The sequence below is a fragment of the Sus scrofa genome, chromosome 7 (assembly GCF_054392235.1).
Source record: "Sus scrofa isolate SSC_HxYL_T2T_F1_AM1 chromosome 7, Sscrofa_HxYL_maternal_Yorkshire_Landrace_v2.0, whole genome shotgun sequence".
NCBI classification, from domain to species: Eukaryota; Metazoa; Chordata; class Mammalia; order Artiodactyla; family Suidae; genus Sus; species Sus scrofa.
Genome location: NC_139389.1, coordinates 5,962,859 through 5,980,205, shown reverse-complemented (window position 1 = coordinate 5,980,205; position 17,347 = coordinate 5,962,859). Strand labels below are relative to the sequence as shown.

General features: G+C 42.8%; 1 long non-coding RNA gene across 2 annotated transcripts in view; it reads left to right on the top strand.

Annotated features, from left to right (window-relative positions):
- LOC102167185 (uncharacterized) overlaps window positions 1–17,068 on the top strand; it is a 367,702-nt gene extending 350,634 nt beyond the window's left edge. Inside the window, exon 6 of one of the 2 annotated variants that reach the window (XR_014809578.1) lies at window positions 13,790–17,068. This is a non-coding gene — a long non-coding RNA (uncharacterized LOC102167185). The remainder of the gene's footprint in view (window positions 1–13,789) is intronic. The other variant, XR_014809577.1, reaches the window with a different exon arrangement.
- The last annotated feature ends 279 nt before the right edge of the window (window positions 17,069–17,347 follow it).

Genomic DNA, 17,347 nt, shown 5'->3' with positions numbered 1-17,347 from the left:
TACACCAGATAATTGCTTGAGACCCGCTCCCTACAACTGTTACTTATTATCATCACCATCATCTCAAGGAAAACAAAACACCCCTATACCACAAGAAGTCTGACAGTTAAAGATTTTTAATAATTTATCATGCAAAGCATTTTAGGCTAGATGCTATATTTCTCAGCTTTAACAACAAAGATGAGTGTTAAAAAAAAAAAAAAAACAGGGCTTAACTTGATATTAGGAAAAACAATAGGAAAAATAAAACCCTAAGATACCCAATGCTGGTCTTTGAAAGATGAATATTGACCGAAATTCTCCATCTTCCTGAAAAATAAAACTTAAAAGTGCTTTGATGTGATGCCAGTCAAAATATGTGAATATACTTATATGATAATCAGGGAAGAGTTTTCCATGCTTCTTTTAAAAAAGAAGTCAGCTGCTTAATCAATTTGCTCAAAACAAACCCTTATGATTCCACCTACTAGTGACAAAGCCTGTCAAACAAAGCAAAGTAATAAAAAAAAAAAAAATGTGTATGCAGTCATGAAAAGTGAGCATGCAACTTCCTTTACTTACCCTATTGTTTTTCCTAAAATCAAGTTAAGCTCTGTTTTTTTATTTTTTTACACTCATCTTTGTTGTCAAAGCTGAGAAATTTAGCATTTAGCCTAAAATGTTTCACATGATGAATTATTAAAAATCTTTAACCGTCGGACAACCTTCTTGTGGTATAAGGGTGTTTTGTTTTGTTTTGTTTTGTTCCTTAAAAAAAATTACCCCGTGTTTTGCTGTGAGGGGAGACAGCTAATGAAAAATGGCCTAGAATTATTGTGAAACAATTGTCTGTAGTGTAATCAAGTCTGTTTCTGCCCTCCAACTACTCCAGGATATAATGATACATGTATCATTAAGCAGCTGCCATGGATGCCTGAGGAAACTGGTAGAAATTTGTACCTATTGTTTTCCTTTCTCCAGCCTCTTTTCTCCAGCATTACCCATATTCTCTCATCTCCCTAGTGCTTTTTGGAACATGACTGCAAAATTTTTGTGAAATACAATCATGTATCTTCACTCATATAAATTTATGCATATAGAGATACACACAGATATTATGTATACATTTTTCCCTCTTCAAAGAGCAGCAGTACAATAAAACATTGCATTCTTCTGGGAACTTTTTGTAATTATGGAGTGCATAAAGTAAGCTTTTTGGGATGGTGATTTTTTAACACAGGAAACAGAGGTCAAGGGAGAGAGTGTGACTAATGTTTAATTAGAAGAAGCTTTTAAAATAAAGCAAATATTTGTTTAATGGCTGCTAAATTTTATGAAACAGAAGGGCTCCAGTTGGTCTCTTTCTCCACTGGCCTCTCTTTCTGTGTGTGTTTGTGTGTGTGTGTGTGTGTGTGTGTGTGTGTGTGTGTGTGTGTGAAATGGAGCAATTTTAAATGGGGTTCAAACCAGCATTCCTAGCACCGCAGTCCTCCAACCTGGAGTCAGAGGGTAGATTTGCCCAACACCCACCTTCATGAACTTAAAAAGTAACATCATTGGATTTGCAAATATCCCCACTTATTTTTCATTTTCTGTGATGGTTCCCCCAGTACCAAGCTTTGCAGAAAGAAGCAACATGAAGGGGAGAGATATTTAAAGCAATTCCATTTATAATAGATTCCTTTAATAGGATATAGCATAGAATTTATATATCACAGGGTTTTCCCTTGAATCTTTTGTACTTGTCTGTATTTCCAATGTCATGATAGGTCCTGGATTAATCAGATATATATCCTATAACTAACATACGTCTAAAATGTTTTAGCCATTGTGCCATAGCCTTAATATAAGCATATAAATATATAAGCAACTAAAAGCTGTCATTTTAGTTTAGTGGGTTAACAATGTGACATGTTTTTAATATCAACATTAAGATGATACTGCCAGCAGACAGCATCCAGGGTGGTATTTGTGCATAAATGTATTGGGGGGGGGGGAATTAGAGTTCTTCTGGGGACAATTTACCTTGTGTATTTTATGCTTGTGTATTGTACCTGCAGCAAAAAGCCCACATATTATGCGCATACAAGTGCATTTTCATTTCTAGAAATGTATGTCTAAACCAATGCTATTTGTCTTTCAACCATTTAAACAGTAGCCCATTTAAGCATGTCCTTTAGAAGTCTGCAGTAATACATGCTGGAGAATACAGGAAATAAGCAACCTTTCACATGATTTGTACCCTGCCTAGTGATTTTCACATCTCTAAGTGGACAAGTGAAAATCCTCCCCAAATGTAATTTAATTGTAATGCGTAATTCAATGTGGAGGGTGAAGGAGAAGCAGTTTTTCAGTGACATCCAACTGACCTATGATTACATCATCACAAAAGGTCCCATTTAAGGGAGATAATTAGAACATGTTCATATATTCAGGATCAAAAATTAATCACCAAAAAAACTTTCATTATTATTATTTTTTTTAAATCATGATATTCAGTAATAAAAAATTATGGGGCCAATAACCCATCCAAATAAAGTACATATTTTTAATACACATGAGTGAGAAAATCAGCTTTCCCACTTTGGAAACCAGAGTGCTAAAGCATCAGGGACATTCTTTAAACTGTAATACAAAGACCGGAAAAGAAGGGGAGAGAGCTGGGTGCGGGAAACGCTACCAAAAAAAAGTCCCTATTCCAAAGGCATGATGCTCGTGGCAAAGGAAGGCACCCGTCTGTGGAGGAGCTTCAGTGTACGATCCCATCATCCTCCGTTTATTCTAGAAGCAAGTTAAGCGCCCACTACAGGTCAGCCATGCTCAGAACTTGATGTTCAGAGTGCCAGACTGCTCTCAGCAGCTAACCCTTGTAGCTGCCACTTCCTTGTGGAGTGAGGATGGTTTTTCATCTGCATCCCTTTTCTGACTCACCTTCAAGGAAGCACTAACCCATGAGAGCAGGAGGAAGAGATGCTCAGGCACCGCCCACTGATTTGTTTCCATAAGTCTCTTTTCCTCTGATTTCAAAGTGCATTCTCTCCTTATCAGAACTCATTATCACTTGCTTAACTTGCTTGGAAATTTACACCGGTATCTAGGTCCCCGAGAAAATGTAAATGTACTCTAATTAGAATGCTTAAAAATCCTCACATACACATAAAGTCAAACACGAGTGAACTCAGAGCACAGGAAATACAGCAGCCGTAGTCACCATACCTCAATATTTTCTAGAAGTCAGTTCTGGCAGTAAAATTGTTACACAAAGTAGACACTTCGAGAAAAGTATATACTTTTTCTGGCCTCTGAGTCAAAGGGGCGCTTTGAGTATCAAGTTTCGTTTTGCATGAGAATAGACATTTGGGGAGAACCAAAGCCCAAATTTGTTGCAAAAGTGGATTCACCTTAAGGATCAAGGGGCTGAGCCTTTATTGATGCAGTGAAGCTGTGATAAATGTGGATCAAATATCATAACCATTAAAAAAGATGAGAAAAATCAAGCCCCCAATATCTTTGTTGATTATGTTTGGCCATCACGTCCAACTCAAAGAAAAGAATTTAGTGTCTAGAATGGAACTCCACCATGAAACCCACCACATCTATATTTTAGTATTATAGCTGAACTCAAGAATTGGAGTTCCCGTCGTGGCGCAGCGGAAACCAATCCGACTAGGAACCATGAGGTTGCGGGTTCCATCCCTGGCCTCGCTCAGGGGGTTAAGGATCCAGTGTTGCCGTGAGCTGTGGTGTAGGTCGAAGATGAGGCTCGGATCTGGCATTGCTGTGGCTGTGGTGTAGGCCGGCAGCTGTAGCTCCGATTAGACCCCTAGCCTGGGCACCTCCATATGCCAAGGGTGTGGCCCTAAAAGACAAAAAAAAAAAAAAAAGAATTGACTGCTACAATACATTTTAATAGGGAGAAAAATAGCAAAGTGCACTTGTCGAAAGGTATCCTCACATTTTCTAAAATGACTGAAGAGTAGCAGAACTGGACTATGTGGCCTGAACCAACCCTGACCCAATCCTCTCTTTCATTCACCCCAAATCTAGGTTCCAACTATAAAAGTGGAATAATTAAGGACAGGCTTTAATGACCTCTTTTTTCCACAAGCCTACTGAAGGAAGATGGAACGCTGTGCCAAATTAGCTGGAATGCCATTCAGATGTTAGTAGAAAGATCTTAATGCTAAGATACATGAACATTCAATCTTTTGTGGTTTGTGGGAATGGAAAAACAAACACCAAATAAGTCCTGGTATTTGGACCACAGCAGTGGGGGACATTTAGAAAATTCTCCCAAGAAGGCAATTTGGCAAAGACCAAAGAGCTCAAAAGAAGTTAGCCTGGGAACCTGGTATCCTGGTGGCAAACGGTGCCATCAAAAAGACTTGGCCCTCATCTTAGAATTCATTGCACGTGGTCCCAAATGAAAGGCTCTATTTGTAGACAAATGGAACATTTCAGAGAAATTACATCTACTATAGCTATGCAAGAGTTTCAATCTAACTCACCTAAGAAATCATGAATTTTAGTACTTTTTCACACAATCAATAAAAATTGTAGGAAGTGGAACTTGGGACTGCATATTAATCTTGCATCCAGCTCCTTGCGAGCTTTCAACAGCAACTATTCATCTTGTTGAGCCTAAAGAAGTGATTTGTTTCATCTGTACACTCCATGCACAGCTAAATACAAAATCAACTTCTATTTAACAAAGTGGACTAACAGCACGAGACCTATCAGGAGAGCCTGCAACCTTGGTGTAACATTGCAAACGCCTGCGACGTCTCAGCACTGAGGCCAAACCATTAGAACCTTGCTGAATAATGAAGCGTTATTGATAGGTTGACTAATAGGAATTTTCCATCTTAAGTTGCTGACAGATCTGGCTCTGGTTTCTTCTCCAAATGCAGTAACAAATATTCTGCCTTGTGTTGAAGTTCTTCGATATGCCTTCATCCTCTTATTGGAAATCAAGTTGAAATTATCCATTCAGCAAATGGCTCATTCTCACTCAGCTAAATGAGGAGGGTAAACGGGCTTCACCTTTAACGAGAAGCAAAGGCTGCCTTGGTGCCTGTTTCTCAAGGCTTCATCTATCCTGCTGTTCCTGCCTTCAATAATGGAGCCTCGACCCTTGGCAAGTATGAAAACAGATTGAAATGCTGGCTGCCTCTTTCAAAGAGTCTGTGTCACTTGATGTGGATATTATTTGCTACTTTCAATCCCGGAACCACCATGGAGAGGAAGAATAGGTCACAACCAATGTCACCTCTCCAAAATCATCCTGGGCTCTTTTATCCCATCGTATCTCTCAGAGTCTCTAATTTGTAGCATAATCACTCACCTTCGAGTGCACAGGGAGTTAAAAACCTCAAAGTCAATTCCTGACCCTCACCCTCACACCAAAAATCTGGGTGTCACTAGGGGTTTAGATTTAATATGCTATTTAAAAAAAAAAAAGAGAGAGAGAGAAGGGGGCAGAGTTAGTTCAGGAGGGTCTTTACACAGAAAATAATACAATAAAAGCAGTGCTTTAAACAAACCAAAAAAAGGCTGTCGTGGCTCCGTGGTTAGGAACCTAAGATCCATGAGGAGGCAGGTTCGATCCCTGGCCTCGCTCAGTGAGTTAAGGATCTGACGTTGCCGTGAGCTGTGGTGTAGGCTACAGCTCTGATTCGACTCCTAGCCTGGGAACCTCTGTATGTGGCCCTAAAAAGCAAAAAATAAAATAAAAAAATTAAAAGGCAAATTTTGTTGAGCATCTCGTCCTGTGCCCACAGGCCACCTGTATGTCTTCTTTGGAGAAAAATCTCTTTAGGTCTTATGGCCTTTTTTGGTTTTTTGTATGAGCTGTGTGTGTGTTAAGCTGTTAAGCCCTTGTGGGTCACATAGTTTGCAACTATTTTCTCCAATTCTGTAGATTGTCTTGAAGGGCTTTTTTGTTTGTTTGTTTTTTTGTTTTTTTAATGGTTTCCTTTGCTGTGCAAAAGCTTGCAAATGAACCTATTTGCAAAACAGAAATAGACGCTGGGACTAGGGGCACAGACTTTGGTTGCCAAGGGGGAGGGAGATGGATGGACTGGTAATTTGGGTGTGGATGCAAACTATTATGACATTTGGAATGAACAGACAACAAAGTCCTACTGTACGGCACAGGGAACTGTAGCCAATCTTCTGGGATAATCCATAATAGAAAGGAATATTTTAAAAAGAATGTAGGAGTTCCTGTTGTGGCTCAGCAGGTTAAGAATCTGACTAGTACCTTTGGGGATTTGGGTTCGATCCCTGGTCTCACTCATTATGTTAAAGGATCCAGCATGGCTGTGAGGTGTAGTGTCGGTTGCAGACACGACTTGGATCTGGCATTTATTTCTGTGATTGTGACATAAGCCAGAAGCTGTGGTTCTGATTCGACCCCTAGCCTGGGAACTTCTATATGCCATGGGTGTAGCCCTAAAAAGACCCCAAAAATAAAAAGAATGTATATATGCATATAACCAAGCCACTTTGCTGAAATTAGCCCAACATTGTAAATCAACTATACTTTAATTTTTTAAAAAATGGCAAATTTGACCCTACTGGGTTGGTTTTCCTAAAGAAGATAAAATACCAGAAGCATGGTCATCTAGACGACTGTTCAGATGTCATTTCCTGAAAGGAATGCTCATCACGTCATCCACTCTGCACTCATCCTGGCATCATTCTGCACCGTGTGGCTGCCATGGCAGTGAAGGAGCTGACTAGCAGATGGCTGCATTCATGGGAGCTTAGAGTCTAGCAGGGGAGCTAGCAAGGAAGCAAGCAAACAGAGGAGACAAAAGCAGATCGTCTGAGGCTGCAGAGGAAATAAACACGAAGCTATGATAGAGGAAACGTCTGAGGAGGTGCCAATGAACTGAGGCCCCAAAGTGGAAGGTGAATCAGCTACAGCAGGAGGTGGAAAAGGGATTTCGCAAGCAGTGGGAAGAGCTGAGTCAGGAGAACAATTGCCATGTTCCAGCAGCAGTAGGGATGTTTTCAAGTGCATCGCAAAGCTTGAGGAGAGGGCATAGCATGAAGTCCAGAGAGACAGGGCAAGACCCAAATAATGCAAGATCTTGTAGACCTAACAGCAGTGGAAGGCAATTGGATGGCTTTTCTTCTTCTTTTCTTTTTTGGCCACCCCGAGGCATGCGGCATTCCTGGGCCAGGGATCAGATCCCAGCTGCAGTTGCGACCTAAACTGCATGCAGCTGAGGCAACCCACTGTAATGGGGCAGGGATCAAACCTGCAGCCAAGTGCTGCCAAGAAGCCACCAATCGACTCCACTGGCCACAGCAGGAACTCCCCATTGGATGGTTTGAGCAGAGGCCAAATAGGACCCAACTTGTGTCATATTAAGGAGTATTTTGACTGTTGTGGAGAGAAGGCTCAAAGAAGAAAGCAGGGCAGTGGTCCAGACAGGACATGCAATAAGCCTGTAGCAGAAAAATTTGGCAACTCAAGCCAGACCCAGGCTTCAGAGGACTGGAGAAGTGGGTGGAGGGATGAATATCCTGAGAGTTCAGGGCTGCAGCATCTTTGGGAAAATGCTGATGGATTATCAGAAATTCCCAAAGGTAGAGCAGCCAGGGAGGAAGGCAGATGAACCAAGGGCCGTCTGTGAGGGAGAAAGAAGACTCATGAGCCCCACTCGCGAGGAAACAGATGCTTCAAACACATTACAAACAAGCCACAGTATCTAATATTCCATAGCACTTTTAAAATTCCGTATGTCTCCCCTACTCGAATTCTCACAACAGCTCTGCCGAGTAGCTACAAGGGTTATCATGCTTGCTTCTAGATTAAAAAAACAAAACAAAACCTGATTTAATAAAGTAGGATGTACAATCATCGAAAGACGGTTGTGTCCTTCTTCTCAAGCTAGAGCATTGATTTGGGGAGGGGAGAGGAGCCCCTTCTTAGCGCTTCCAGGGACCTCAGTCGTTCAGGTCATGTCTGCAGCGTTTCTGATTAAGCAACGGGCAAATTTCTTGATGGCACTGGTTGCCTTGTGGAATAGGCATCTGGAATCTTTAGAAGAAAAAAGAGAAGGGGAGTTTCCTGGTGGTAGAGTAGTTAGGATTTGGCAGTTTTACCACTGTGGCCTGGATTCAGTCCCTGGTCTGGGAAATGAGATCCCACATCAAGCTGCTGCATGCAACTGGCAAAAAAAAAAAAAAAAAAAAAAAAAAGACAGAAGATGAAGGAGAAGAATAAGAAGGTGGGGGAAGAAGCGAGAGAGAGAGAGAAAGGAAGGAAAGAAAGAAAAGCAGATAAAAATCTCCTGAAGCCTTATTTGCACCACGTGGTCCTGCTCCTCCCATCCTCGACAAGGCTTGTGTATTTGGCTTGAAGCTTGAACTGGACCAATCAAGTTCTAGCACCCAGAGCATGAGGTTGGGCTGGAGACAAAGAAGTAGTAGGTGGTCTTTCTGCTTCCTAGCAAACGGGGCACCATGGCAGCTACTTGAATGCTGTGGATAGATAGAGTCAAGAAAACTCCCCCATGGAGGGAGAAAAGGGCATTCAGTGACACCTTTAGGAAACAGATACCAGCAGTTGTGTGGTTCTTGCGAGTTCCCTCTTTCTTGCTCCACCTCGAATCCTTGGATTCTGTGAACTATCCCTGTGGACTTCCAACAACGTCGCCCTTTTCACTTGTTAGAATAGTTTTCTACTCCTTGACGCCAAAAGATTCTTGTTATCTGGGAGCCAAATGCCTAAAGTTCCACATCTATATCAGCATTTATTCAAAAAGTCATATGTGGCCTGTGTGGATAAAGAAGAAAGAGACCCAGGTTGTTTTGCCACAAAACGGAAGAGTCCTGCCATCTTTGTCTTGGCACCTACCTTTATATTATGTTTTATATCAGTCCTAAAAGCAGTTGTTAAAAAAGAAGGAGAAGAAGAAGAAATAATTTCTAATAACTTTCTGCCATCCCTTGTTCACGTGAGTTGAAAATGGCCTAAGCTAATAATAAAGCTTCCAAATTTCCATTTCTTCAGCAGAGCTTGAATGCACCTGGAACTCTCTTTCAAGTTAATAGGAGCCCTAAATGTGAGCTGGCTACGCAAAGCGCCTAAATGTTGGCGCTCCATCCCAAGTGTTCTCCGTATGTGCGCCCTTGGAAGGTGTGGCAGAGTGAGTGCGAGGTGTTAATGCTTAATGTTCAATTTCCTTCTTTAGGAGATTCAAACTGTACCCACATGGTCTCATAAAAAGGCTTAATTCAAATTTCTCTGAAATTGCAAAGGCAGGATCCTTCCTTATCTTACATATGGAAAAACCAGTATTAAAACCAAAGCAAATTGTGCTTTAGAAGTGGGGATAGTGGACTAGGAAGGTCAAGATTAGCTTTTTTTTAACTGGCATATATTTCAAGAAAATATAGCCCGATGGTTTGTTTTTCTCAAAATCTTATAAGAGCCCTTTGATGCTTTTCTGCTTGTAGAAGCCTGACACATTTGTCACGCATACAGCCAGTGACTCATGTATATCATCCCATCAACAACAGCCTTCTTTTTCATGGAACCATAAAGTTTCCTTGTGGGTAGAATTTCTCATCTCCAGAATCCAAAAAGAGGTGGATCGCTCTAATTTTGACAACTTCCCTAACCTTTAAAATGCACCCCAACAATTATCACGATAGTTATCCTTTATCCAGTACATTTGAAGATGTCTGTATTAAGCACCCACTGTATGCCAAGCATGGTACTCATTTATCACTTTATATCCAATGAGGGGACGAAGAAGAATGCAAGAGGGCTAGGGGTGTAAACATGAGCTGTGCTAACGCAGAGGGAAGAACCTTGCAAGCATTTGTTCACAGGATTTAAAATGAGGTAGAGTGCATACTTTCATCACCCAGCCTGTGAACCTTTGAGAATCTGAGGGCATTCAAGTGCCTGAGCATCTGCAGCTATCTCAGGAACTCTCGTATGCTGGTCCATGTAAGACTGGTCAACCTTTTTGGTTTTGTCAATATTCTTTGGGGCGGAGGGCTGCACCCACCAAAAATGTTCCTGGACTAGGGATCAAACCTGCACCACAGCAGCAACCTGAGCCACAGAAGCAACAATACCGGATCCTAACCCACTGAGCCACCAGGGAACTCCCTTGTCTGCCCTCTTAAGAAAGTAAATGCCAGGAGTTCCCATTGTGGCTCAGCAGGTTAAACCTGACTAGCATCCATGAGGATGTAGTTCGATCCATGGCCCAGCGTTGCTGTGAGCTCTGGTGTAGGTCACAGACCTGGCCCGGATCCTGCATTGCTGTTGTTGTGGTGTAAGCTGGCAGCTACAGCTCCAATTCTGATTCGACCCCTAGCCTGGGAACTTCCATATGCTGCAGATGCAGCCCTAAAAAAAGCAAAAAAGGGATAGAAAATATCCCGTTTGATAGTTAGGCGAGTATTTATTTTTAAACAGATGGTAGTAAATCTTTAAGGTGGAAGAAACAGAATGAGCAGATAGGAGGGAGATTTGTGTTTAATATGCAGGGAAAGCAATGGCAACAGTGGAGTGGGCTTAGCCCTGCCCACCCCGCTCCCTGGGCCAATGAGCGTAGCCCTGGCGGTCACGTGTGAGCGTTTTGCTGCCAAGCCTCTACCTGTGCATTTTGTGTAGAGATGGGGGGAGGAGGGGGTTGGGGAGCAGACAGTGCAGCTACCGGAGAAACAAGGCACTGTTTCTGGGAGCCTTAATTTTACCCAAAGATTTGAGGATTTATATCGTAAACAATTAGCACGATTCAGATAAAATATGAGACCTAACGACATTGAGGGCTTGACACAGGCTCTTCGGAGCAATTTGTTTAACCTGACACGTACCTCTTCACACACATGCACATGCACACGCACACATACACGACACTAGTTTAATTTCGGGGGCCACTAATGAAAAGAATTTGGTTGGTTTTGTGGAACAGTGGCATAATCAATGAGCTATCTGGAGGGTATTAGTCTGAGTACTCACCCCTAAGGTTAACAAAGGGGAACAAGAGTGGCAGCAGAGAATGGGTAAGAAAATGGTCCTCGGTCTAGACATGAGATGAAACAGACATCTCTGTGAGAGGCGGCCGTGACTCTAGCAAAGCGGGAATCCAAAGGACTCGATTGTAGATACTGGAGCGAGAAGTAGCAGAATGTGAAAAGTAGTTCCACAGTTTGGGGCTTTGGGGCTTAAACCTTGCTCAAGCCTTGGATGTCGGCCAGGTTCCCAGTTTCTGCTCCACTTCTTTCATCTGTCTGATTTTTGCTCCGGGATCTGCCCAGGAACGTCGCCCCCGCTTTGTTCATTGAGATGAATGTTGAAAGGTTGTTGTGGAACGGCAGAACTTTGTTTGCTAAGTCTGGTAAGCAGATCCTCCTGGTCTCCTTAGATTTCATGCCTTCTTCCTCGAGCATCCTTAGTTCAAAGAGCAAGAATTGAGATTGTTGTTTTTGTTACATGGCCGAAACTACCCTACAGCATGTGGAAGTTGCTGGGCCAGGGATTGAATCGGAGCCACAGCTTCCACCCACCCTGGATCCTTTAACCCATGCACCGATGCTGGGCCAGGGATCGAACCCTCTCCTCTGCAGCAACCTGAGCTGCTGCCGTTGAATTCTTGACCCACTGTGCCTTAGAGGAACTCCAGAATTTAGCTGTTTTATTTTGTCTCTCACTATCACACAAGAAACTATTGGTGCATTAGAAGGAGACTCTTTGTGAGCCAGAGGATGAGCTTTTTTTTTTAATTCAATTTTAGTGGGGTACAGTTGATTTACAATGTTACATTAGTTTCAGGTGTACAGCAAGGTGATCCATATATGTATATATGGATGTACATATATCCATTCTTTTTCAGATTCTTTTCCCACATTGGTTATTACAGAACACCGAGTGGAGTTCCCAGGGCTCTACAGGAGGTCCTCACTGACCAGCCATTCCGTACACAACTGTGTTCACGTGCCAATCCGAAACTTTCCCTTTTATTTCCCCTTTGGCAACTATGTTTGACTTTGACATCTATGAGTCTGTTTCTGTTTTGTAACTATGTTCATGCGTATGCTTTTTAAAAATTAGATTCCACGTATAAGTGATATCATAAGATATTTGGCTTTCTCTGCCTGACTTATCACTTAGGTCCATCCGTGTTGCTGCAAATGGCATTATTTCATTCTTTTTTATGGCAGAGTAATATTCAGATAATGAGCTTTGGTTCACTCAGATGCCCAGAAGCTCTGAGGCAAAGCTTCAACTCTGGACGGTTGGCGCATCTCATCTGTGTGCAGCAACTTGTAGCCTCTGCAAAGCTTGCAAAGGTGACACTGGGTGCTATTCAAGTTGCGTTCAAGGAGGTAAATTCTATGCTTAATGTACAAGTTAAACATGCAGTTCCCAGGAATAAAGTCACAAGACTGAAAGAATAAACTGGGAGGGTAACCAGAGAGAAGATACGCTCAAATCCTTACACATTAATTTAGTGAGAAAAATTTTTTGTGTGTGTTAGTTCAGAGTCCCTAAACCTTCCATAGCTGCAATATTTTCTTCCTACCAACAAATTTAGCCTGGCTTTCTGGAAGTGTTTCCCATGGAGCCGCGCGAAGCCACCATGGTGAGCTATTCCAACATGAGACAACTCTGGGCTTTCTGGTGAGGAATGGTCGATATAATTAGGATCCATTTCTAGTTATTGGCATACCAGGCCAGGGGCAGAGGGCACTTTTCGGAGGGGGGAGAGGAAAAGCCAAAGGCAACTATTAGAAGAGACTATTATACAATTTTGAACCAACATATGGAATCAATAGCCAACATGAGCAGCTGTGCTCGGCTGTGGAAAAGCCTGAAAGAGTAGAGTCACACTGTAACCAATAAAACGAATTATTGACTAAAAGAGAAAGCGTGTGTGTGGAGGTGGGGGCTCCGCAGCAGGGTTGAGAGATGCATTTCCTCTCAAGGAACAGAGAGAACCAGGAAACGAGCTGGGTCAGGGTTGCCTTCTTGATTGACAGGAGGAACATGGGAGAGCCAGTGCTGGAGAAAGGTCTGGAACCAGGGCTATGCGCTTAATTTCCGACTCCAGGCTCCCTAGTGCTGCAGTACATACCCCCTGCCCTGCCCAAAACCAGAACCAGGCAGAGCGAGGCTCTGCTAACATGCTGTGCAATCTGGACACACGCTACCATGAATGGAGCTGCTAAGACATCGCCAAATATCCTAAAATTTTTTATCATGGGGAAAGGAAATCCATAATAAGAGAAAGGACCTGTATTATCTAAAAACAGAGTGATCTGCTTCTAGGCTCTCAAATTTGGCCACTGGCACATTTCACTACTGACAAAGAGAAAAATACGCTTACTGATGCCAAAATAAAACATTGGTTTTGTGTGTTTTATTTACTCACGTGAACATTCGTTTGGAAATCAAGTAGCATGGATTATATTTCCTATGTGCGCCACGACCTCTGATGTATAGTCTCATACCAAAAAACTTACTTAATCCCTCCATGTTGCCAACTGGAAAATAGAAATAAACTACCTCTAAATAACTGGGCAAATTTACTAGGGCAGCAAATACAAATACAGAAAGCTTTGTAAAGTATTACAAATTTCATAGAAGAGAACTAAATACCCATTTTGAATACCACATGTGTTATTTCTAGGAATAAAAATGTATGTATACACCAGTCTTCTACATTAAATAACTGCTATTCTTTTTAAAAAATAGGGCTTTTTTTCTTGATTAGCGTGTTCAAAATCATTTGCCTTCTTTAATGCTAAAACCCACTCCTGTCTTCGTTAATAGGCAAAGCATTTGCATGACCAATGACTGCCTCAGTGGACTGCGCTGCGACTCAATCCTTATTTGCTGTGCCTTTGGAGCGAGAAACTCATGGCCATGTCACGCCAAGAACTCACACTCAAAGGAGAATGGCATTTTTTTTTTCCCTACCAAATGGGGTACTTTCCTTGCTCAAACAAGCAGGCAGTTCTGCACCTGTGTTTAAAAACTCTGTAAAACTCAGAGGTTGTAATCACACTCCCGAGTGAGAGAATATTGCCCGTGTACCCAGCATCCTTAACCCTCTCCATCCATTTTCTGCTGCTTCCTTCCCTGAAGCCATCACCGAGGAACCTCCTCAGCCCCAAAAATACTGAACGCCGGAGAATCAGTAAACAGGTTGTTAAAAAATAATCGAAACGCCCATTTCCACTGCCCATTCAGCAACTTGGTTTGTGCATAATTATTCCTCACTGCGCCTCTCTGTAGCCAAGTAGCCGCACAATTTTACAGGTAATTAAAACATGGCCATCGCATCATAAATCACCTGGAGGAAAGGCGTGAATAGTCCAGGCCGGAGAAGAACTCTAATTGACGGCTTCAGATTCTCCTTCTGGTCCTGGAGACACCTGGCTCGTCAGGATCCTTGTGAGATGCTCAACGCTTCTCACCTTTGCTGTTGGAGCTAAGGATGCATTTGGTCGTTTGAACAGTAGTTAATCTTTTTTTCTCCTTTTTTTTTTTTTTTTTTCCTTTTTTCCTTTTTCTTTTTTGGTCACCTCATGGCATATGGAGTTTCCTGGCCTGGAATCAGATCCAAGCCGCAGTTGCAACCTAAGTGGCAGCTACAGCAATGCCGGATCCTTAACCCACTGCGCCAGGCATGGAACCTGCATCCCTGCGCTCTCAAGATGCCACAGATCCCACTGCACCCAAGGGGGAACTCCAGCATTTGATCCCTTCATCACAGCCAAACAGCTGCCACAAGGAGAAAGGCCTGAAAGACCGGGCCCAGTGGAAGGGCTCTGGCCTGGGAATTTGGAAGAAAACAGCCCAATGATAAGATAACACACCCACAAGAGTCCCAGGCTGTGATACTTATCCCTGTCTTTGCTATGGAAACAGCTTATTATTATTTGAGCAAGAGAGAGAGAGAAGGAAGAGGTTAAGCTTTATTAACTATTTGTGGGGCATTTTGCATCAAATTTATAAAACTCCGAAATGCTGCATATCTTTCTGTGCAACTTCCCGCCTTTTCTGTGGGTCCTTGGTTCATTTCAGATTCCCAGAGAAGAAAATGAGTTGTAAAAATTATTTTACAGCAGCACAAACACCTCCTTCTATAGACTGGGTGTTTTTGTACCTTCTCAAATTCATGTGTTGAAACGTAACCTCCCATGAAATGATACTAGGAAGGAGGGCCTTTGGGAGGTGATTAGGTCATGAGGGTGGCACCCTCATGAACAGGATTAGTGCCCTTAGAAAAGGAGCCACAGGGAGCTCGCATGCCCCCTCTGCCCTGTGAGGACACAAGGAAGAGACAGCAGCCTACAAACCAGAAAAGGGGGCCCTCGCCAGACACTGAAACTGCCAGTGCCTGGATCTTGTACTTCCCAGCCTCCAGAATTGTAAGGATTCACTTTCTTTCATTTATAAACCATCTCCGTTATGGTATTCTGTGCTAGCAGCCTGAGTGGACTGGGACTCCCAGCACAGCGCTGGGCAAACCACATAGTTTCATTCATTCCTGTCAGTTCAGATCATTGAGGAGCCACCAGAGGATGGGCTTGTACTAGAACAAAAAAGCAAAAACGTGGAATCCCTGTTGTGGCGCAGCAGGTTGAGGACCCCCCCTCGTATCCATGAGGATGCAGATTCCATCACTGGCCTTGATCAGTGGGTTGAGGATCCGGCATTACCTTGAGCTGCGGTGTAGGTCAAAGACGAGGCTCTTGGACCCCACCTTGCGGTGGCTGTCCCTTAGGCCTGCAGCTGCAGCTCTGATTCGACCCCTCGCCAGGGAACTGCCATATGCGGTGAGGCCCTAAAAAGCAAAAAGCAAACAGAAAAAAGAACAAAAAACATAGACCCCCCCCTCCCCTCACAGAGTTGAACATCAAGTTGGGGTTTGGCCGGTGTCTGAGATGCTATTGACAAAATCACATTTGATCGATTTGTCTTGTTTTGTGTTTTCTATCTGATAGAACAAGTTCTGAATGAGATGCCTTTTGAATGTATCCTTTCAGCAGTTAACATAAAATACTAAGGTTTGGGCTTGCTTTTCAATGTGTTTTTTGAAGAACAGACTTTGGACACTTGATAAATATCTCAACCAATATATTTTCTTTAAGTGTCTTTGATGCCAGAGGAACTGGGGATGGTTAGATGAAGTCACTGTCATGAGCCTGTGTCTCCTGCAAAGTTTTCTCAGCGCATTTCCTACCTCCTGCAGCTCTCATTGTCCTCACTTTCTAGAAGGCTTCTTGCTGGTTTTTCGACTTTGGTTCCAAACCTCCTGAAGTCAGAAACTCATTCATTGATTTAACAAATATTTGCATGAATGCTTCCTGTGTGTCATGTGCTACACTGAGTGCTGGGGACATAGAAATAGACAGGAGAACAGCCTAGAAGAAGAAGTTCCCCATGTAAAATCCTCTGCAGTTTGTGCAGTGTTACCACAAAGATTGGAGTTTAATAAACCCTCAATAAGTGATAACCTGAGTGGCAGTTAAGGAAAAACCTTTGTAATTCCAGAGTCATGACACAAGGCAAGCAGGGGAGATGGTGAGAGTCTGGAGGGGGGAAAATGGGCTAAAGTTACCCCAGCATTGAACTTGGAAGAAGATCTCCAGCAACTGAGAAACAACCAAAAAAAGAGGACGTTGTTTCTCAGCCTTGCCAGTCTCGGGGCTCTAAGATCAAAGAGATACCTGTTTGAAGGCCATTTGTTGTGTTTGCTAGACATTGGTAAGCATCCTGAAGGGGGGAAGCCTTACGTTTTAAGAACAAATGTGTTTTGGAGTTCCCGGAGTGGTATATTGGAAACAAAACTGACTAGCATCCATAAGGACACAGGTTCCATCCCTGGCCTCACTCAGTGGGTTAAGGATCCAGTGTTGCCGTGAGCTCTGGTGTAGGTGAAAGATGTGGCTCAGATCCCGAGTTGCTGTGGCTGTCATGTTGGCTGGCACAGCTCTGATTCGACCCCTAGTCTGGGAACTTTCATATGCCCTGGGTTCTGTCCTAAAAAAAAAAAAAAAAAAAAAAAAAAAAAAAGAATAAATACGTTTTTAAAGATTGTAACTATTCTCAGTGAAAACTGGATCCTTCTCACGACAGAGTGTCGTAATTATACTGGGCATTAAAGCATCTTGTGAACATATATAAAAGTAAATAAATTCCATCTAATAACTATAATAAAAAAAAGAAGAGTTCCCTTCATAGCTCAGTGGTTAACGAACCCCACTAGCATCCATGAGGACGTGGGTTCAATCACTGGCCTCGCTCAGTGGGTGAAGGATCTGGCGTTGCCGTGAGCTGTGGTGTGGGTCGCAGACGCAGCTTGGATCCCACGTTGCTGTG